Genomic DNA, 23,307 nt, shown 5'->3' with positions numbered 1-23,307 from the left:
GAACAACTGGGTAGAATTTTGTCATCCTCATCCTATTGGGATATGACAATTGTCACCCTTTTTTCATATTTTCTTCCTTTTCCCCTCAGTAACTTGTAAACTGAAGTCTTATTGGTTCAAGTGCTTTACAATTCGAAAATCTCATTATGAACGTGAACAGTGCTGCTATGCCCTTTTCTGTTTCGCCCCTTTGTCTCCTTTTTCCTGCTCGGTTCATTGTCAGGTAATTGAAGGGAGACATCAACCCTAGTGGAATTGTAACAGCAGAGAGATATTTCTTCAGTAATCAGTTTTCCCCACAGCTTCTTATTTGTATGCTCGTTTTCTTCTTTAATTAGGATAGTATTATTCTGGTGTCTAATTGTTTTAATTTTTTTATTCAAGCATGTCTGCAGAAAAATCTGGTTTTATTTTTTTTTAATTGATATGTTGGTCACTATTGGAGTAGAACACTAGCAATAGAGTAGTTAACTGCAAATATATAGAAGCTAGGGCTGTCAAGCAATTAAAAAAATTGTAATTAATCGTGCAATTAAAAAAAATTAATGGCACAATTAAACCATAATAGAATACCATTTAAATATTTTTGGATGTTTTCTACGTTTTTCAAATATATTGATTTCAATTACAACACAGAATACAAAGTGTACAGTGCTCACTTTTTATATTTTTTGATTGCAAGTATTTTCACCGTAAAAAACTAAAGAAATAGTATATTTCAATTCACCTAATACAGGTACTGTAGTGCAATCTTTTTATCATGAAAGTTGAATTTACAAATGTCAAATTATATTTAAAAAAAAATGCACTCAAAAATAAAACAACGCGGAACTTTAGAGCCTCCAAGTCTACTCAGTCCTACTTCTTGTTCAGCCAATCGCTCAGACAAACAATTTTGTTTACATTTGCAGGAGATAATGTTGCCCGCTTCTTGTTTACAATGTCACCTGAAAGTGAGAACAGGCATTCTCTTGGCACAGTTGTAGCTGGCGTCGCCAGGTATTTGCTTGCCAGATGCGCTAAAGATTCATATGTCCTTTCATGCTTCAACCACCATTCCAGGGGACATGCATCCATGCTGATGACAGGTTCTGCTCGATAACAATCCAAAGCAGTACAGGCTGTCTGTCGCATGTTCATTTTCATTATCTGAGTCAGATGCCACCAGTAGAAGGTTGATATTTCTTTTTTGGTGTTTTGGGTTCTGTAGTTTCCATATCGGACTGTTGGTCTTTTAAGACTTCTGAAATCATGCTCCACTCCTCGCCTCTCTCTCCGATTTTGGAAGGTACTTCAGGTTCTTAAACCTTGGTTTGAGTGCTGTAGCTATCTTTAGAAATTTCACATTGGTACCTACTTTGTGTTTTGTGAAATCTGCAGTGAAAGTGTTCTTAAAACGAACAACATGTGCTGGGTCATCATCCAAGACTGCTATAACATGAAATATGTGGCAAAATGCGAGTAAAACAGAGCAGGAGATGTACAATTCTCCCCCCAGGAGTTCAGTCACAAATTTTAATTAATGCATTATTTTTTTAATGAGCATCATCAGCATGGAAGCATGTCCCCTGGAATGGTGGCTGAAGCATGAAGGAACATATACATCTTTAGCACATCTGGCAAGTAAATACCTGGTGATGCCAGCTACAACAGTGCCATGAAACGCCTGTTCTCACTTTCAGGTGACGTAAATAAGAAGAGGGCAGGATTATCTCCTGTAAATGTAAACAAACTTGTTTATCTTAGTGATTGGCTGAACAAGAAGTAGGACTGAGTAAACCAGTAGGCTCTGAAGTTTTACATTGTTTTGTTTTTGAGTGTAGTTATGTAACACAAAAATATCAATATTTGTAAGTTGAATTTTTCATGACCAAGAGATTGCACTATAGTACTTGTATGAGGTGAATTGAAAAATACTATCTCTCATTGATCCTTTGTACAGTGCAAATATTTGTAATAAAAATAATCTATACTTTGATTTCAATTACAACACAGAATACAATATATATGAAAATGTAGAAAAACATCCACATTATTTAATAAATTTCCGTTGGTTTTCTGTTGTTTAACAGTGCAATTAAACTGCGATTAATCGATAGCCCTTATAGAAACTTGTAAACCATTAAGTTTTAAAGTTTGGGATAGTGTTCATGTTTGTGTCTTTCTAGGAAATATGTTGTTTTGCATTACTAATAAATTCCAGGGTAAAATTTTCAAAAGCACCAGAGTGCTTTGGGTATCTAAGTCCTATTGAAAGTCAGTGCGACACAAGTGCTTAAGTCGCTTAAGGAATCTTTAACAATTTTTACCCATAGTACTTGACTAAGGTCCTTGATGATCTTTCAGCAAGCAATGTTTTTTCAGTACTGAAAAGTTGCCATAAGATCCAGAACAACGTTATTGTGGGACCCAAGGCAAAGTAACGTGGTTCATTCTGCCTTCCTCTGAGTAAATCAACCATGTTCATGTACAGTTACACCCCCTGCCTTCCCATGAGGACCCCTCAGTTATGAAATTCAGTGGTCCCTGATGAACATCCCTTCCCACTTGCAACACACACAGTGGAAAACCAGGAGATGTAACCAAACAATAACCCTCTATTAGGAAGGTCCCATTTTGCTTATAAAACCTGTTGCAATCTGCCATCTCTGAGTCACATAAAACCACGTATGGGAATTAGGGAGGATGCTCTGGCTGCTAGGTCACGGGGGTGTGTGTGTGTGTGTGTGTGAGAGATGTCAGGCTCTAAGTAATGGATGCTATGCAGGGTGTAGTCTACTGATGATTGCTGTGTTTTACCCTAGTGGTAGGCACATTCATTACGCTCTAATCAAGATAGATAAGTTATTTAGAAAATGTAAGATCATTGTTCTGCAAGGTACACGTGTCTGGACCTCGATGTTACAGTAGAGGCAGGTGTGATTTAGAAAACCTAACACGGTACATAGTGCATTAAAAGATAAAAAATATTGTTCTTTCGCTTTACACGCGGGTATACATTGTGATGCAGTTATTTGTGATATCAATCTAAACAAACTTTTTCATACTTCTTCACATGCTAAATTTTCTCAGTCGTCTTTTCCATTTTGTGAAATTGTGCTTTTTTCTGTATCATTACAGTATGTTGAGTGCTTGTAGGGTTTTTAGTTTATAAAACATGCATCCAGTGCAAACTCTGGCTATATTTGCAACTAATTAAAGTACCACATGCTAGAAATAATAAAATACATCAAAGTTAGTTCAGCTTCTTCAGTTGTCACCATGCAAGCATTCAAATTAAATTGAACCTACTCAGGAAACTTGGAAAACGCTTTAGTTAAGTCTCCTCTTTTTTCCCTCCCTCACCCCGGCTCCCCATGGCACTGAGCCTAAAATTTGACTGACAAAGATATTGGTTTTCCATTTTTATTGCTTTATGATGTATGTAGAGAGAGAGAGACTGAGATTGTTTACATTAGAAATTCTGATCCTGTTAATCTTGGAGAACCTTCTGATGACTGGTATCACTGAATAGATCAAACTAATTTATATAACAATATTCCATTGTTTGTTTGGTTTTTTTCCCCCATTTAAGCAATTGTGATACAGTAGATACAAGGTACCGAAAATTGAAGATACTGTTTTGCTTTTAAACATCTGTTTAAAAACAATGAAACATTGCCACATCCCAGTGACAACCTTTACAGTCTTCACTGTAATGCCTAAGACAGTCATACTGACATTTTTAATGAGTATAAATCCACTGTCCATTGAAGGTTAAAATTTTCCCCAATGCAGTGGGCTTGTGCAAGACTTTGTCCTCCTTAAGCTCCATGTTATATAGCACAGAAGAACTACTGTAGTGAGATGAGCTGTACCCTCAAAGAACCGGCCTCTTGCATACTAACTCAGTCTGAAATTTAGTACTGTACTGAAATATATAGAGTAACTTATTAAAAATGAGAAAATAAGTTGATGTAATCATGAATGGACAATACTTTCAGCTGCAAGTAAAAGCACTTTTTTTTTTTTTTTTTGGTTTAATGTCCCGAGTAGGTACATTTTCATTTGAGTAACTTTAATCAGTTTTTTACCCTTTCATTAGTGAATGAAGGAAGATAGCTATCAAATTTCCTCTTGATATAACCTCAGATAGGGTGGTGCTGTTTTTAAATCTTTTAAAAATATATATATAAACAGCAGATTCTATGTGTACATAATTTCATTTGCAGGCTAAAATTAAAGTACATGGTTTTTATATACGTGGTAAACTTATATTAGTTTATGTTCGTGAGGTAATACATGTCTTAGCTTGGCCATGTACACCTGACAGATCAGGCAAAATGGAGTGGTACACTTTTACTTTGACTAATCAGTAAATTGAGCAATATAAACAAAGAAACAAAATAAATCTGAGTTCCTCCACTGTTCTGGGTTTCTCACCTTCATGTTCCCCAAATTTAATTGTGAAATGCAAGTGCTCATTGACCTCCAGTTCCTTTTTGAATTGCTGAGCTGTTCATTAACAAGCCAATGTATGTCTTGGGTCATTGTGAAAGATAAGGTCAACTACTTTCTTATGTTTGCATCATACCTTATTTTTGGTGTTATCGTAGCGCCTAGAAATCCCAGTCATGGACCAGTATCCATTGTGCTAGATGTACAAATGCAGAACAAAAAGACAGTTCCTGCCCCAAACAGCTTACAATCTAATATGTCACAATCAGGTATGAATGGACCTAAAAGAGTAACGCCAGTGAATAATTGTCAAAGGCTTGAATTATTCTTCTTCCAAATTATTTTCTGGTGATTAAGAATTCTTAATACTGACTGGCAAACCCGTCGGCTAAAAATGGTAAAGTGTAACATTGTGACATACCATATATTTTTCTTAATTATTAGTATTTTTTCAAAGGTAATGGTTCTATGCAGGGTGGATTTGATTGAAATCAAATTGATTTAAATCATGATTGAAATCACTAGTCAGACGCAATTTAATCATGGATTTCTGCATAAAAGTGCATTCTTGATGGTTGTTATAACCTTAATACATATTCTTCACAACTCACAGATGTAGGTTTCATTTTTAGAAGGTACACACTATATTTTTTAAGTGATTTATTTTGAAAACTTTTCACATTAGTTTTACAGCTATATCAGAAAATGACTGATTGTTTGGTTATTTCATTTACCAAAGGAAATTGAAGCAGATTTTATGAAGTCCTTGGGAGGTAAACTAGCTCCAATTCAACAGGTTAATTTTTAATATTTGGAGGATTTTCTTGTCCTGCTGTATTAGGAGGCGAACATCACCAGACAGACATTTAAATTGTTTTATTTAACTGAAACAACATTATGTATTCTGGACTTTTTTTTCTTCAACAGCAAACATAATATTTTAACAAAACAAGCATATGATATATAATTTATTTTTAATTTAGTTAAACATTCAAGTTTAACAAAAACAAACCTGATTTTAAAATTGTTAATTAAGGTACTGAAGTCCCAAGCTGGCAGAGAAAACGGGCTCAGAGGTAGTCTCAGCACATCAGATGGCAGTCCCAAGGGGGTCTCTGTGACCCAACCGTCACAATCTCACTCAGTTCCTTCCAAATTTCAACAGCGTCAGCAATAAAACAGCTATTTCCCTGCATTTTGTTCTAGGCTACAGAAATAGGCTTCAGGGTACTCAGCATGTGTTGAGCATTTCTCTTAAGCCCAATGTTGAGAACTTTGGCTGTGACAGTGCCATCTACAGTAACTCTCCACTTAACTTCCTCTCACTTAATGTTGTTTCGATCTTATGTCCCTGCTCAATTATAGAACATGCTCCATTTAAAGTTGTGCAATGCTTCACTATAACAGTTTGGCTGCCTGGTTTGTCCTCAGTTGGCAGCCCACCTATCAGCTCCCCTATGCCCCCCCCACCTCCCACCCGCTGGCACAACCCGCGGATCAGCCCCTTACCCCTCTTCCCCCGGCCTCCTGCCCACAGCAATCAACTGGCTTGCGATGTTCAGGAGGCAGGGGGGAGAAGCAGGACTTGGCGTGCAGGCTTCCCCTCCCTCCCCTGCCTCCCGAACGCCACAAGCCAGCTGATTGCCGTGGGCAGGAGCAAAGACTCGGCGCAGTTCCCCCCTGCCCACAGCAGTCAGCTGGCTTGCAGCGTTCAGGAGGGAGGGGGAGGACGGTGTGCGGAGTAAAGGGGGGGAGGGGAAGAAGAGGCAGGTTAAGGGTGGGGGTTTGGGGGAAGGGGTGGCGTGGGTGGGCCGAGGGTTGAGCCCCCCTCCCCCCATCCCTGGTGCTTGCAGAGTAGGGGAAGCTGTGCAACGTGCTTCTCCTACCCTACAGCACCTTCAGCCTCCTTGCCTGCCTCATTGTCTCCAGTGCCAGTGGGCTGTGCCTGTGTGGGGTAAGGCGGGGGCACCACCCAACTATAGTACTGTACTGTATGGCAAAAAAATTCCCTGGAACAAAACCCTCCCATTTACTTTCATTCTTATGGGGAAATTGGATTCTCTTAACATAGTTTGTTAGTCACATTTTTCAGGAACATAACTACAATGTTAAGTGAGGAGTTACTGTGTTTATTTATTTCAGGATTTTGTTCACAAACTGTCATCAGATTAGGCCCCAGCCATGATCCCCGTCCTGCCCTCTGAACCCCTTGGTCCCAGCCTGGAGCACCCTCCTGCACCCCCAACTCATCCCCAGACCCACCCTAGAACTAACACCCTCAGCCAAAGCTCTCACCCCTTCCTGCACCCTAACCCCCAATTCCATGAGCATTCATAGCCCACCATACAATTTCCATACCCAGATGTGGCCCTTGGGCCAAAAAGTTTGCCCACCTCTGCTCTAGACCTTTTGCACACTACTCAATTTCTCTTTCATATACTTTATCCAGCAATTTGCCTGTGACATCTGCTCTGTTGCGTGGGACTGTATCCTGGTCTTAATGACTGAACCATGTTAATGAAGTGTAGGTTTTCAATTATACGGAAAGGAGAGTGTGTTGCATAAACAAACTGGGCAATTTTTCCATCAATTACCTCTTCTTTGTAATCTGGTTCTTATCACAAACTTCTCTATGAAGATGGAGTGTTTTGGGTTTTTTTGCTACAGGATATACTGTGGCTATGTGACATACATGATGTGACTGAAATGCTATCATTGGCAGATAACGCTGAAACTATAGAAAATGATGGTGATCTTGAAAGTGGATAGTCTTCAGAATCCTGTATGTTGAGGATGGATTCTCCTAAACAAAATAAGTCAATGCAGTTATTTAATTATTATTACCGTACTGCTCATTTAGTATTACTCATTGCATTCACTGACACTCAGTATTACTTTAAAGGTGAAATTGTAAAAGGAAGATCTGCCTATTTCAGCTATTTATTTATTTTTTCTCACAACTGCATCTAAAATGATAGTACCATAGAGTAACAGCTATTTTTTTTGCTCAAACATGAGAATTCAAGAATAGTCCAGAAGGAAGATAGGCAGTCCTTAGGAAAGAAGTATGAAATAAAAAAGTTTAGCAACCCGAAGATCCTGCATGTTCAGACATGTTCCTCTCATCATCTTCAACCCAGCTTCCTCCTGAGCATGTTATTTCTGGAGAGACAAATCCACAGTCTGAGAACTGCAAAACAAGTATCTCTGACGGTATCTTCTAGACCAATGGTTCTCAAAGCCGGTCCGTCGCTTGTTCAGGGAAAGCCCCTGGCAGGCCGGGCCGGTTTGTTTACCTGCCACGTCCGCGGGTTCGGCCGATCGTGGCTCCCACTAGCCACCGTTCTCCGCTCCAGGCCAATGGGGGCTGCGGGAAGCGGCGCGAGCCGAGGGGTATGCTGCCGCCCTTCCCGCAGCCCCCATTGGCCCTGAACAAGCGGTGGACTGGCTTTGAGAACCACTGTTCTAGACTGAGCACTGAGTCCCATTGGATAGATAGAAAGATTAACCTAAATCTTCTGTAAAGAAGCCCCTGGAACCCCATATGGTTGGGTCCCTAATCCATGAACTACTGGAACTCATTTACAAAACTTTTCTTAGATATTATGTGAATATATTGTCTCATACTATAGAGTTAGAGTTTATAATCCCTATTCCATGATGATCTCTTTGAGCTATAATGCATCTGTTTTTTTTTCCCTAAAAAAAAATCCGATTTTTTTTTTTTTAAACCATTGATTTTTATCCACCCTGGTTCTATGCATTTTTTCACTCATTACTTGTTTTCTGGGTAAGTAATACCATTTTTGCTCTGGGATTTGTGTTTGTCTCAGTGTTTGAGGGGGGGGAAAAAAGATCCTCTTACTCAGCCTGTACTTGAAAGTAGTTAGTATATTTATATAAACACTTAGAAGTTATTTTCTCTTGTGGGCTTTCCGAGATGTCACATCTTCTCAGTTGTAAGAACTGTAAAGGACTATCATAAATCTGTCATCTTCAGTGCTTGAAACTAATTTAATTCTTTTATCATCTTATTAGTAAGATGGGTTAATTAAGGTAATGTAACATTTTTATTATTGGCTCATTTTATTATACTTTTATTTTTAACTCCTTTAATAGAAATTTACATTAAAAGTATCAACTAACTGTGTGTCAAAGCAAAGAATCTTATACACAGAGCATGTAATGACATCTACGGTTAAGGTTGCACAGGCTTTTCCATTTTTAGCTGCTTAAACTTTGTCACTATTCTACCCTTGGGGCTAAAATTTAGCAGATATGTTCTTATCCCTGGGGTGTGTGTGTTATTTATGCAAAATCAGATGTTTTTGATGGTGAAAAATTATTTTCCCATTTTAAAAAAGCAACAATATTTTTACACCAGCTTTAGGTGATAGATTTGAAATTTGGCTAGGAGACAGTTCTTAGGTTGTGGCGGAACCTTTTGAATCATCTGCGGCACGTCATCACAACCTGCACTTAGTGTGAAGCAGTCTTGTTTCTGCCTGCTGTGGATCAGCTCGCTGAAACCACCAGCCTCTGGCAGCACAAAGCGCTACTTTCCGGGCTCACTCTTTCCGTACTGGTAGCGATAGACACGCACCAAGCCCCGTGTTGTTGGAGCATTCCATACAGCGTCCAGTCCCTTATCCCCTGAACACTCACAGAATTACCAGGCCTGCTATTCTCAAAGTAACACTATACACCAGCTTGTAAGATTCACCCCATGACCAGCACTTTGCTTACCACTACAGCACTTAGGTATATTTGTTTTGTTAATATCACACAGTTCTCTTCCTTGTTTTCAAAGATGCCTGGTTGAGGCTCCTTTTTCATGAAGCAAAAGCACTGTCATCCTTCCCTCTCTTCCCCCCCCCCCCCCTCGAGTGAAGGGTGCCAGCATGTTGTCTTGCCTCCAAATAGTAAAGCAAACCTTTGGAGTGCACCCACCAGGTAGGATTTTCTCCCCCTGCTGTTTTTTTTTCTTCCTGTTTGATTCTTTTTGAAGTCTCCACAATTCTTCATTTGCATTCAGTTAAGGTTTATGATGCGAGACCTGTTGTGAATCAGTCAATATTCAGTTTGCATGGACATTTCTTGTCTGATAGAACCTGTTTGGCACCTTTGCTGGTGACTAATACCTTAAAACAGACTTTAAGGTCGTATTTTCAGTATATATACATAATTCCTTACATAGTATTTGTACATACATTTCACAATAATATGAATAACCAGTGACACACTGGATTTCATTTGAGACTTCACATGGTATTCTTTGGTGAACCTGAATGTACATACCAAAATCAGAAGATTGCTGTAACCTCCTTGCAAGTTGGTAGTGAGGTTCTTGGGACAGGTGTACATGTGCAGAGCCAACCATGGGAAGTTCATGGGCAGAGTTGTGCATTTCTCTGTGCTGAGTGAAAGAAGCACCACTAGTATTGAGACTTGCATTCATGCCTTGCGGGGGGGAGGGGGGAGAGAGAGAGCATTGAGAGAACAAATCTAGGGAAAATGATTCTGCACAGCTACTTTCCCCACCAAAATGGCGTGGGGGTAAGAAACTGCAATTGAAGCAGTATAAGGAAAGGCGTTCTCCTGGCTCAGAGCCTAGAACATGAGTTACAAACGTAACTGGGTTTCATAAAGCTGAATGCTCACAGCCCATATTTAGCAAGGCCTCACACCTCTAAGACAAATATAATGTCATCTATGCTTTGCAGATGAATAACTGAGGATAGAGGTGGCCCAAGGTTAAAGGAAGTTTTGGGGAGAATTGAGACTACACCCAGGGTTTCTGATGTGGTAGATCCAAGTCTGCTCCATTATGCTCTCATATCTCAAACAAAAAAGTATTGCATCTCTGTGCTTGGCCTTGATATTTGAAAGATGTGGTGGCTAGTGTTGCAATGCTCTTAAATCCTCAATTGAAAAAACACAATGTAAATGCAGACTGTCATGAACTCTGTGTTTTCCAGATTTGGAGTGGGAAAACCAGGGATTGAGGGCAAGAATTTAAAAAATAGAGGTATAAAATTAGGCCCTTAAGTGAGATTCTCAGAAATGCCTAAGTCATTTAGGTGTGCAAGTTCCAATGATTTTCTGACAAGATAATTAGGAGTTTCCCACTCTACCCCTAAATCTGTACTCAACTTTTAAACTGTTTTAGAAAAACTTGGCAATAGGCATAACCACTGGGTGTGAAATCAACAGGCCATCTAATCAATATTTGAGTGAAAGTATGCTGTGTTGTGCATGTGGGGTGAGCAAACTTAGCTGTGTAGTGAATATCATTGATTGCACATTTTAAATATTGCACTTTGCCATGTGCATGCAAGCTTGGACAGGTCACTTAATTTTTCTCTTTTAAATCTTTTCCTCTCACCTGTAAAATGATGCTACTTATTAGTGCTACTTTAGAAAGTGCTTTTTAAACCTAGAAATAAGTGCTGCTATTTCCGTTTCATAAATGTGAAAATGGACACAAATTTGATTTCCCTGGTTGGATTTGTGGTTAGTGGATTTGTGAGAACATTGGCAAATAAATTAACTTCTATTTACTTTACTAATCCCATATCTGAAATGGGACTACACCTCTATAAATTAACAGTGGAAGCAGCAAGTGACTCAACCCTTGCTCTGTCTTAGCTCACCCCATATCACAGTCTTTTGTGCAGGTCTTCGTGGGACAGGCAAAGACTCTGATTTAGAAAAATAAAACACTAACTTTGAATGTTATGGACCTAACAAGATGTGCAAAAATCTGTCAATTTGTTTCTGTTTGCAATCCCATTCCTCTCTTTTTGTGTCATTTTAGGTTGCCGGAGACCTGTCTCCTTTTTTATTTGTAAATCACAGATTATATAGTGAATAAATATTTCTACAAATATATTAAATATAATTATGTAATGCCATTAATATTTGTAATAGAATAATACTACATTTATTCATAAAGTAGAATAATGGTCTTACTGCAAGCAGTATACCACTAGAGAAATTGGATCACAATAAAAATTTGTGAATGCATTTTAAGGAAAATAAGTCAAGCCAGCAGACCACTTCAAAAAAATAAATAAAAAAAAAAAACAACAAAAAAAAACCCCTTCCTTCCTCTCCCCGCTCCCCATGCTTACCTGTCTAAGGCCTGTTCTACCAGCCTTATGAGTATCTTAACTTTATGAGTGGTCCTATTGATTAGTCACAGAAATTGAGTGAAAGTAAAGAGAGTGAGCTTAAGGAACTATTAAGCTGTTCAGTCTTAATCCGAACAAGGCTATGTGCAGCATTCTTGCAAAATTTCACTTCCTCACTCAGTAGTATATTTAATTTCTTTTTTTGACAGGCATTTTTTAAAAATACTATTTGGTCTCTCTCCGGTGCTAAAAGCTGGATGAGTAGATTTTGTGACCCTTTTGCAAGGTTGATGTACAATATATGTCACAATTTTTAGTGTGCCAGAGCAGATTATTAACAGGGTTTTGGAAGTCATTAGTATATTTAATAATAATTGGCATGTTCACCTCCCAAAAGTGTGTGTGTGTGTGGTTTTTTTTGTTTTTTGTTTTTTATAAAGGTATCATTTAAGCATGGGTTTAGCAGGAAAAGAGAAGTAGTACTAAGGAGGTATTAAGTCACTTCTTAAGTGTTCATAGCCTGTCATCACATGCTGGAATTAATGTTTCAGGGCAGTGAAATACTAATGTTTTGACTAGGGCTGTCGATTAATTGCAGTTAACTAAAAAAAATTAATCGTGATTAAAAAAGTTAATCTCTATTAATCGCACTGTTAAGCAATTGAATACCAATTGAAATTTATTACAGGTTTCAGAGTAGCAGCCGTGTTAGTCTGTATCCGCAAAAAGAACAGGAGTACTTGTGGCACCTTAGAAACTAACAAATTTATTTGAGCATAAGCTTTCGTGGATGTATTAAAATCTTTTTGTATAGTTTTTCTACTTTTTGAAATATATTGATTTCCATTATAACACAATACAAAGTGTACAGTGCTCACTTTATATTTATTACAAATATTTGCACTGTAAAAATGATAAACTAAAGAAATAGTATTTTTCAATTCACGTCCAAGTACTGTATTACAATCCCTTTATCGTGAAAGTGTAACTTAAAATGTAGAATTTTGTTATTACATTGTCTTGGCAAATGACTGAACAAGAAGTAGGACTGAGTGGACTTGTAGGCTCTAAAGTTTTACATAACTGTACTCAAAAACAAAACAAACAATTTTGTTTACATTTATGGGAGATACTGTTGCCTGCTTCTTGTTTACAATGTCACCTGAAAGTGAGAACAGGTGTTCCCATGACACTAGTGTATTTTTCTCCAAATGTCTTGAATGGTGGGCTCACTGTAGTGTTGTGTACTCTAGTCCTATAGTTCTTAGGATAAAATTAAGAAATTGGTGAGCATTTCAAAGGTCTCTAATATGCTCTTTGGTGTCTCAACACTTTTTTCTAAATGAGAACATTATGGAATGTGGAATCAGTTCTTGAATATAATTTAATAATTTTAAATGAAGCCTTTTTTGAACTTATAGAATGGTCTAATGATATGTGGCTTTTAAAGTTAACGTCACAAACCTTTATTATTGCATAGGCATTACTAAAGTTATCTTCATTAGTCTGCGTACTCCTAGCATTACTGATTGTCACAGTTCCTAGGCTAACCACACCTCTGACTGCTTTTGGTCTCCTTGAGTGTACTTTGTTAGGCTGCTAGCTGTCACCTTTCTCAGGATAGAATCATGTGATTTCCCCCACTCTTGTACTGGGTTCTGGGAGTAGTCCTCTGGGTATCAATTGTGATTACCTCTGCTGGTCTGACGTTTGCCCAGCACCTAAAATCTGTTTCCTCTGGCAGCAATGACAGTGGTAACTAGTGACCAAACATCCTTCTCAAAGTAAAATATTATTTACTTAGAACAAAAATATCTCAGTGAAAACATTTTAAAACAATAAACACTCTGCCTGCATGCTTGCTTCTTTCGAAGGCTTACCATTCCCTGGAACTGGGGAAGGCTCAGGCTTGTTTACACTTCTGCAGGAGATGTGGCTGTCTGAGGTCACTGACAGCTTCCAGCCCCTGGCAACTGACAATCACCCCCCTATTGTCAGAGGGCTTTTAGCTGGTCAGTATCCTTTTGATCTCCACACTCCCAGCCTGGAAATATTAAGACTTGTTTATTTGCTGGAGATAGGATATAGGATTGTGGAAGTCGGTAGTTTCACCTGTTGTCTTTCAAGTGTGTGCTGCGATAGTCTTATCTGAGGAGCAATTGATTTGCCTAAACAGTCCCCATTACATTCAAGCATTATAGGTGAATAATAAACATATTGGGGCAGTAGAATAAGTTAGTCTATTTCAGTAATTAGGTTACATATCAGATCTTAAACTATTCAAAAGCATCTCCATGTCATCACACTTCATTACAGATTTATTTTAAGGAAGAGTCTGATCTTTGACTCACCGTTGCATATAATTCTGATCTAGGAAAGGGCTGTACTTTGTACAGGTCACAGCAGACTCACAAAGCTACATGCGATGTAACTGTAGTCAACTACCTATTACTGGTAAGTATTGAACCGAGAAACACAAGTAATTGAAAAGTCAGAAAATTGAATGGTTGAAGTTAATTCAGTTTGCCTTTTTTCCCTTAAGCAATAGCTTCATACAATTATTTCTGTGTACATCAGCAAGCATACACAAGGCAGCTTCAGGAAGGTACCTTTTCTATAAGTAGTTTTAATTTCAAAGTTAGCATGTTAAATAATAGAATTTAAGATTTAAATGTTATAAATTTGCATGTGATTTAAGCTAATATATATACACATCAAATTTTAAAATAATAAAAGTACATTTTTATCCCATATGTAATTTACATCTAATGTCCACCTTATTACTCTGTATACTGAAACATCTACAGACCATTTTATAAAAACTGTTCCTCCTCTCGGTTAGTTTGCGTATGCAAAGATTAGCAAAAAGTTGAGCTGTGTGCATGCATGTATGAGGTGTTCTTGTATATCATTGGTTCTCAACCTGCAGCTCGCGAGCCACTTGCAGCCAAATCAGCACACAGCTACAGTCCATGTGACCTCATTGGCATACAGGTAGTATATATATTGTGTGGATGCCACCCACATTACACAGAGAGAGCTGCATATGCAGCCTACAATGGTAAATAGGTTGAGAACCACCATTGTATATGAACACACATGGTAGCTGTAAGCTGGAGTTGGGAGTAGCAGGAAGTTCTGCTCAGGGAACCCAGCCTTCAGGCAGCAAAGATGATCCACTGAAGAGCATAAGGAGGATTTGTTTACAAATGTCGAAGGCTGTGTGTCTGTCACAGAATACTTTCCATGACTCTCATACCGTAGCAGCCCGGGACTGGGGGAGAGGTGCATCTGCACGGCCCTTGACAGCTTGCTGCATGGCTGTGTGGCTTAGAGGGAACTTAAGAGGGGAGGGGAGTTGGCTTCTTATGTGGGGACCAATGCTAGAGACTAAAGATCCCAATATTTTGTATTTCTCACAGAATAGCAGGTTTAGTCTTCAGGTTGTTTGGAGAGTGGTAAAACATTAAATGCATATGTTTGAGTAGATGAATGTGAAGGCATGTGAGGGGACAGGTGGAAGAGAGTATATAACAAGTTAAAAAGTAAAGTATTGAGAGATTTGAGAGTGAAAAGTGGAGAGAAAAAACATAGGTCAGAAGTAGACAATACAGTAAGACGGGGTGGGGGGGGGAGAAGACAGCTATAAAGAGGGGGAGATAGAGAAAGAAACAGACACTAAGGAAAAGAGAAGGGGAGAGATTCCAAGATCTGTTTCAGGAAAGAAGGGAATAGAGGAGTGAAGCCACAATGGAAAAGAGGGGATAACAAAAATGAGAAATATAAGAAGTTACACTTTTAAGTTACTAAATAAAAAGTTTGACAGTTGGCATTAAATACAGTATGCAACAGTGGTTCTCAAATTTTGTACTGGTGACCCCATCACATAGCAAGCCTCTGAGAGCAACCCCCCCCCTACAAATTTAAAAACATTTCTTAATATATTTAAGACCATTATAAATGCTGGAAGCAAAGCGGGATTTGGGGTGTAGGTTGACAGCTTGCAACACCCTATGTAATAACCTCATGACCCCCTGAGTGGTCCCAACCCCCAGTTTGAAACCCCCTGAAGAAATGGTGCACAATTTTATTCCTTTAAATTGCAAGGGTCTTGACTGCTTAAATATTTTTCATCCTGGCCAGTAGGCACAGTTCTTGGGCTAACTAGGAGAGTCAGGTAAATTTTCAGACCTTGATAATACATACAAACGATTGGAAATCCTGAATAGGTTCTAAATTGCCCTGGCTGGAAACACACATTCTGTTGTCATTTGGGAAGTGGAGGACTCAATTTCAGGTCCCTGCTCCAAATGCATGGAAAAGGCTGTAATGTACAGACTTACACATTTTAAAGTGTGTATGAAATTTTAAAATAATGAACCAACTTTTAATCAGACTTGGATTCTTTCTCCATCCTATGTGAGGAATATGAAATAAATCAAATTTGACATTGGATATCATCCCTCATTGTCTTAAGCAAAAGGCCACCTAGATGATGTGGAAAAAATGTCTCCTGTGTATTTTTCCCCACCATTTCTGGGAATTTTGCTGAAACTTAATAAATACTTCATTTTTTGGCTCAGATGAGACACTGAGAACTTCAGCCCAAATTAATTTGGATGGGGGGAAAATAAGTCGAGTTTAAAATAGAACCTGGAACTCAATATTAACTATAAAGTTTGCTACTAATGAAGCCCATACAGGCAAACCGTGTCTCTTGCAAACTCCAGGTGTTTCAAAATTGTTTTTAGCCCAAAGTATCTGTGTGTTCCCCAGTCTTAAGCTACCATACACCCCCCGGATTTTACAAAAGTTTTGTCCCCGCCCTGATAATTGATTTTACAAAAGTTTACTTGTAATAGTCTAAGAGAAATTTTGAACCCCAGCACCATAGAGATGCTTATTGGCAAACATAATTATTTTTTAATGTGGAACTCCTGCGTCTAAAATGAGTTGGTATTTATAATTATTTTTCTTAATTTTATCCAGATTTTCTACCTGTCAAAGGCATATGCCCTCATTGAGTTCCAACTAGGTGGTGAATTTTGTGTTAACTGGAAAACATAAAATGCTTTTTTTTTTTTTTTTTTTTTTTTTTTTTTTTTTTTTTTTTTTAAAGCAAGCTTGTTTTAACTGCAAACTTTTTTTAATTGCAGCATAACTCCACAAATTTACCAGAAATATTTCTTCAGACAGATTAAAATATGAGATGTTTCAGCACAAACAGCCTTTTTTAATATAAATGATTAAAAATAGTGGCTTACTGTTTGACTCTGACAGATTTATTGATTATGGTCATGGGAATGAATTTGCAATAAAGAATAGTTATTGGTCTGACAATTATATATTATATATTTCTTGATAGATACCCAGCAACATATTGATATGTTTGATACTTGAAAATTGGAATTTTTGGGGAAATCGAGAGTTAACATTGACTAACTATAATGGCTAGGAAAGAGACATTCTGAGTAAAATGAAGGAGAGGAAAGGGAACAGTTAGAAAAGAGAAAAAAATAATGGTAACTAAAGATATTTGCCCTTGTCATTCAGACTAGAAATATTGTTTTCTGAAAATCCATTTTGAATGTTGATATGCAAAAGTATTTGTGAGGAGGGGTAAGTAACCTTAAGAAAGGAATGGGTACATGACCTTTACTTCTAAATATTGACTTTCTCTCCCCCCCTCCCCTTTTATGGATGGATAAAATGGGATATACATTTAATTGTTATTAGACACACAGACATTGGGGTCTCCTTATTTGAGTATGTCTGAAATTTATTTTCATGGTTTCTCTCCCTGTCTAAGTGCTAATACACCCCGTGGATTTTTAGGACAGCATATCACAATGTGACACCTGTTGTTTGTGTGAAATTTACTTAATTTCAGCAGAAAAGCTTTTGTTGCAACACACTTTCAGCCATATTCAGTCAAATATCCCTTTGGAGTATATAGAACAGATAAGTTTCTGTGGCACCTAATACTTACTTAGCTGACGCATTTGGTATTTCTACACAGCTGTGGAATACTAGCACTGGCTTTCTGTTCTGTTTCCTTGCTTGTGTAGACATTGCACCTATGATGGTATAATGGTACTGGCTACTACTGATACCCTCCGTCAGAGCAGTATCTAAAAAACAAAAAACAAACTGTCAGCACAGGCATACCAAATCCAGATATAAGTAATGGCAAATACTTGTAGAATGATAGGGGAGGGGATCAGAGGAAAACTTGCATCAACCATTTGAAGCTAGTAGTTCTGCTCCCAGAACCAAAAGATTGTGTATCAGTTTTACACATCTTAATACACTTTGCAACTTTTTATTTAGTAATTTTGTTGCATGATACATATGCACAAAGCAGTGAATGCACCAACTTGGCAGGAGCCGATGTGCTTTGGTGAAGGGTTTTTTCTGTACTCATTGAAATGCTTTAGCTATCAAAGATCTCTTTGATCAGTGTATTAGTAGGGAATTAGTGCTTTGGAAAGGTCCAAGACCAACATCCCTGGATACTGGATTGTTCTCTTTGGTAACAGAACAACTATGAGAATATAGGATTTGCCATAGTAGAACAGACCGGGGGTCTCTAACAGTAGACGGTACTAGATGTTTCAGAAAGAAGTGCATTGGACAGTTATGAAATAAACTATCGAAGGGGGAGGTTGCTTCCTAACTCCTGTCAGTTAGGGATAGTCTACACTGCAGCTGGAAGGGTGTTTCCCATCATGGGTAGACCGATATGCTAGCTCTGCTCCAGCTAGTATGCTGAATACAGCATTGTGGCCATAGTGGTACAAGCGGCAGCTCAGGAGAGCCATCTGGGTGCAAATTCCCCTGATGTCATGGATATGTACTTAGGTAGTTAGCTGATGCTGCTGTGATCACACTGCTATTTTTAGCAGACTGGCTTGAGTGTCTGTCTGCCCGCCCAGGCTGGGAAGTCTGTCCCAGTTTTTGTTTAGATGTTACCCATTGTGCTTGAAACCATGAAGCTGAAGGGTTTGTCTGTGCTGGGTGATACCATAGTAAAAGGGGGTAGTGCTTGATGGGAGGTGGGAATCTAGGTCCCAGTCAAGGTCTCATGGGAGTCCACAAGGAAGAAGGCAGGACAGATGAACCCAGTTCTATAGTTGCTGTTCTGGTTGATGTTGGCAGCTGTTGCTGTGGAGCTTCATAGATTTCAAGGCCAGAAGGGATAGTTATGATCACCTGCTCTAACCTCTTGTACAACACAGGCCATAGAACTCCCTGAATTACTTCCTATTTGAACTAAAATATGTTTCTTTAAAACAAATCCATTCTTGACTTAAAAGTTGCCAGTGATGGAGAATTGGTAAACTGTTTGTGGCTAACTATTCTCACTGTTAAAAATGTACACCTTATTTCTAGTCTCAATTGATGTAGTTTCAACTTCCAGCCATTAGATTTTATTAAACCTTTTGTCTGCTAGACCGAAGAGCCCAAAAAGACTCTCGGAAAGACTGTTTTGTGGTGACTGTCTTGAAAGAGAATTATTTCTTATAAAGCATTTCCTATGTGAAGGTTGTTGGTACTGTTATATGGCACAGTATCCCTTCGGATAAAATTTATCTAGTGTAAGAGGATAGTCTCATTATCCGTATCTTATTTTTAATTGTTTGTATTTAGTAGCTTATTGTGGCCGAAATGCACCAAGAGTTGGCCAATCCAGTTTTAAGCCACTACTCCATGAGATTAGCAAAGGTGGTAAAATACAGTATTACATTATGACAATAACAAAATAATGTTTGAAATCACATAGAAGCAGATAGTTTGAGGAAAGGGTTGACAAGTGACAACCACATCCTGTATGGCTGCATGATTAGTTATGAAGATAGCAAAAATATGTTAAGTGACTGGAAACCAATAAATGTCAATGACGAAATTCATCTCTGTAGTAACTGCCAGCTCTAGTGAAGTAACAACAGGGATGAACTGGGCTGAATGTGTCACAGGATATGTGCAATTCTCTCGTATAGTTTCTTTGCATTTTTGACTGTCATGGGATGTAACTGTGCTTAAAGAGATCAGCAAAATGTCACCACTATTTCAACAAGCTGAGACTTCGACATATTTGAATGAGATCCTTATTCAACTGAGTTGTTCTTTCAGCAGTCAGTCAGCATTACAACAGAGGAGAGGCAGACTCAACTTACGCAAGTAATGAGATTTATGCAAAACACACACAACCTTTGAAGGTAAAATGAAAGGTATAGACAGAGTATATGATACAGATTTTTTTGGTTTGTATTTAGATTTAGAAATATAATGGGGCGGGGGCGGGAGGGGGGAAGCAGGCCACCTGCAGCCATTTCCTCTTCTTCCTTCACCCCCCCACTCCGAAGACTTTTGCAGGAGTAAGCAGATGCCATATTGTGAGTTTAATGTTCTATTTGAAGTCGTACATCATTTGACATCACATCTGGTTGCTGTGGAAATGATGCGTCACAAATAGAAAATGAGTACTTCAGTTAGGGAATAAACTATAGAAGGAGATGCAGTGTTGTCTTTTTAAAGACACATGGTTATGGTAATCAGAAGTGAAGTGTGAAAATCACAGGTAATAGTCCTATCATGCATTTTATATAGTGCCTTTCATCCTAAAAGATTGAAAAGAACTGAAAGAATTGCAGATTCTGCCACTGAAAAAACAGCCTGTCCTGGAATTGAGTATGTCTGATAATTGTAAGTTGTCTGAGATACAAATTCTTTATAACATAACTTACAACTATTCAGAAAAAAGAAACTATTTGTGTTTAAAAATTGTGTGTGATAGAAATGAATGATTTGGACTGTATTGTTTGTTCTCCAGTGATCTCCAGTGATCTCCATATGTCTTTGAACCTTTGATTTCAGAAGAATCATTGTTATACCTAACTCAAGACCCATTTAGAAATCCAAAGAATTTAGTTAATGTAATGTGACCTTGATGCCTCCTGAGCCGGCAGCGTGTGGCAGCTTTGAAAGGGGGATGGGAAATCAGGCATCATATAGTCATGCATAAATAATTCAAGGGGAATCTAAACCTGCTGATAGAGGCATCCTCTGTTTAACAGTAAAGCTTTGTACAGTCAGCAAGATATCTTGATAAGTATGTGGCCTGCCATAGAATGTCAGTTAACTGCTGTCAAGCAAATTGATTTGTGCTAGAGATGGCAAACTGAATTAAGGTTAGGAAAACAAAAAGATGTTCTATTTTCTGCTGCCTTTAACTAACAGAAAATTGTAAACATGAAAAGAGAGGAACATACTACTGTTCGAAACCTGTACTTAAAATGCATGAAAAAAATCTGGTAACTGAGAGAGTTTTTCCTCAAGTTGTTCAATTAGTCGTAGGAGACTCCTTGACACACAGTGGTTAGCACATAAAGTCTTCTTAACTGCTTGGCAGCAATTCACTTGTTATGATGGCAAAAATAAACAAAATCTGTTTTCTCTTAATGGAATGGCATAAATCAGAATACTGTTTTAAAGCAGTATCCTGATGTATTTTTTTGAAAATGTTACTATTAAATATCAGCTTATCAGAATGTAGTGACATAGCCGAAAGAGGAATTGGCATACCATATCAGATCATTTAGTCCAGGAGGATACTGTGTCTGCCAATGATAGCATCAGGTGCTTCAGAGAAGGCCCAAGAAATCCTGTGGTGAAGGATCATGGAAAAACCTGTAGACTTGGACTTCTTCCTAATTGTCATCAGTTAAAGATTGGTTCATGTCTTGGACCGTGGGGGTGGTTATATCCCTTCTGATTTTCTGTCCAACATAACTGGCTGATCTTTTTGATCATACTAAGCTCTGGCCTCCATCATATCTTGTGGCAATGAGTTCCATAGGTATTGCTTATTTAAGTGTTGCCTTATATAACTTGTTTTTCCATTTCATAGAATGACCCCTTGCTTTTGTAATACAAGAGAAGGTAAATGTGTTGAATGATAAAAGAATTATTTTGTATACCTCTGTTATGCCTCCTCACTACACTAAACAGCTGCAGTCTTTTCAGTCTCTTCATATGGGAGTTTTTCCTTGTCTCTTTCTTTGCTATCTTTCTTTTGGACCTCCTTCTATTTTTGTTCTTTTTTGAGATAGGGTAGCCAGAACTGCAGATGATATTCCAAATGAAGGTGTACCATCAGCTTCTATAAAACATATTTCCTATGTTCGGCATCCCAACACTTGAGCTGTCTCCAGAAGAAACATTTGGGTGTTTTATTGAAGACTTATAGTTAATTCAGAACCCAGCAGTTTGCATTAGTGCAGTCTGTTTTTTGTTCCACTTTGCCTTGATAGTCATGATCGAATTTTGTCTTTGTTTGCTACCCCTGTGACTAAATTGTTAGGTCATTCTGAGGTTCCGCAGCGTTTTCTCTAGTCTTCACTAAGCGAAATCATTTTTTGTCATCTGTATATTTTTCACATTAATGTTCATTCATCCACTCGTCTGGATCAGTAATAGGATACTACAGGTCCTGGAACAGATCCTTGTGGTACCCCATTATTAACCCTTTGTCATAATGAAAGTTGATCACTTATTCCTACTGATTTTCTGTTTTACCCACTTCCTGATGGTATTTTTACCTCTCCTCTGATGCATAGTTAGTTCCTTGAATAACATCTTGTGAGGGATTCTTGACGAAGACTTTTTTGAAAGTCCAAATAGCAGATAAAATATACTTTATTTTGTGAAACATTTAAAGATTTCTAGTAGGTTAAAGAGGAACTGTTTCCTTTACAGAAACTATGCTATCTTCTTATATCATTTTTCTCAAGGTGTTTTATAATTACTTAGTAACTGTCTTTTCAAACAATGTATCTGCAGTGGAACTAAGTTTATTGGTCTGTCATTTCCCACAATATTTCCTAGTACCTTTTTTAAAATGATAGGCACTGGGACAATATTTACAACTTTTTGGTCCTCTCTGTCATATTAGGTAATCTGTTTTATTTTTTAAAAAACAGGAGTACTTGTGGCACCTTAGAGACTAACACATTTATTAGAGCATAAGCTTTCGTGGACTACAGCCCATGTATCCGAAGAAGTGGGCTGTAGTCCACGAAAGCTTATGCTCTAATAAATTTGTTAGTCTCTAAGGTGCCACAAGTACTCCTGTTCTTTTTGCGGATACAGACTAACACGGCTGCTACTCTGAAACCTGTCTTTATTTTTAAAGTTCCTCCAAATGTTTGCCATCTGTTTGGGGACTTTATCCCTTACCAAATTTATTCAACAACCTCTCTTTTGACATATCAATCTCCAATAGCACTTTATCTTTTCTTTTTTAAACAGAGTAAGACTGAGCTGGGTATCTCACCAATATCTCTTATAGTGAAGGTTGATGTAAAGAAATAACTTAAGTTATCTTTTCTGTAATGTCTTTATCTTCCTTAATTCTATTAATCCAAAGAAACCACTAGTCTTCATATGCTTAATTTCATATGTTTTCTTTGCTTTGCTTTTTGCTCTTCAAATCTTTTAGCCTTCCTAATACCAGTACTTTCTACCTGCCATAGCTTGTGCTCCTTTCTTTTGAATTTGTTAGATTGGATTTTATTTTCTGAAGGTTATTTGTTTTGGCTCAAATAACCACGAGGATTTTATGTACTTAAGGGTGTTAGTGCAGCATCATGCCAAATGAGGTTTTGTTTTATTTTTCTTTTAAATCCGTATACTTGCCTATCCAAATTCTTCTCCTATAGATCATGTTTACTTGTAT

General features: G+C 38.0%; 1 protein-coding gene across 4 annotated transcripts in view; it reads left to right on the top strand.

The window, feature by feature from the left end:
• The window catches only part of NDFIP2 (Nedd4 family interacting protein 2), a 66,791-nt gene that overhangs the window by 4,464 nt on the left and 39,020 nt on the right, over positions 1–23,307 (top strand). The window lies entirely within an intron of this gene.

This window comes from Chrysemys picta, chromosome 1 (genome assembly GCF_011386835.1).
Source record: "Chrysemys picta bellii isolate R12L10 chromosome 1, ASM1138683v2, whole genome shotgun sequence".
NCBI lineage: Eukaryota > Metazoa > Chordata > Testudines > Emydidae > Chrysemys > Chrysemys picta.
This window is presented reverse-complemented; position numbering and strand designations above follow the sequence as displayed.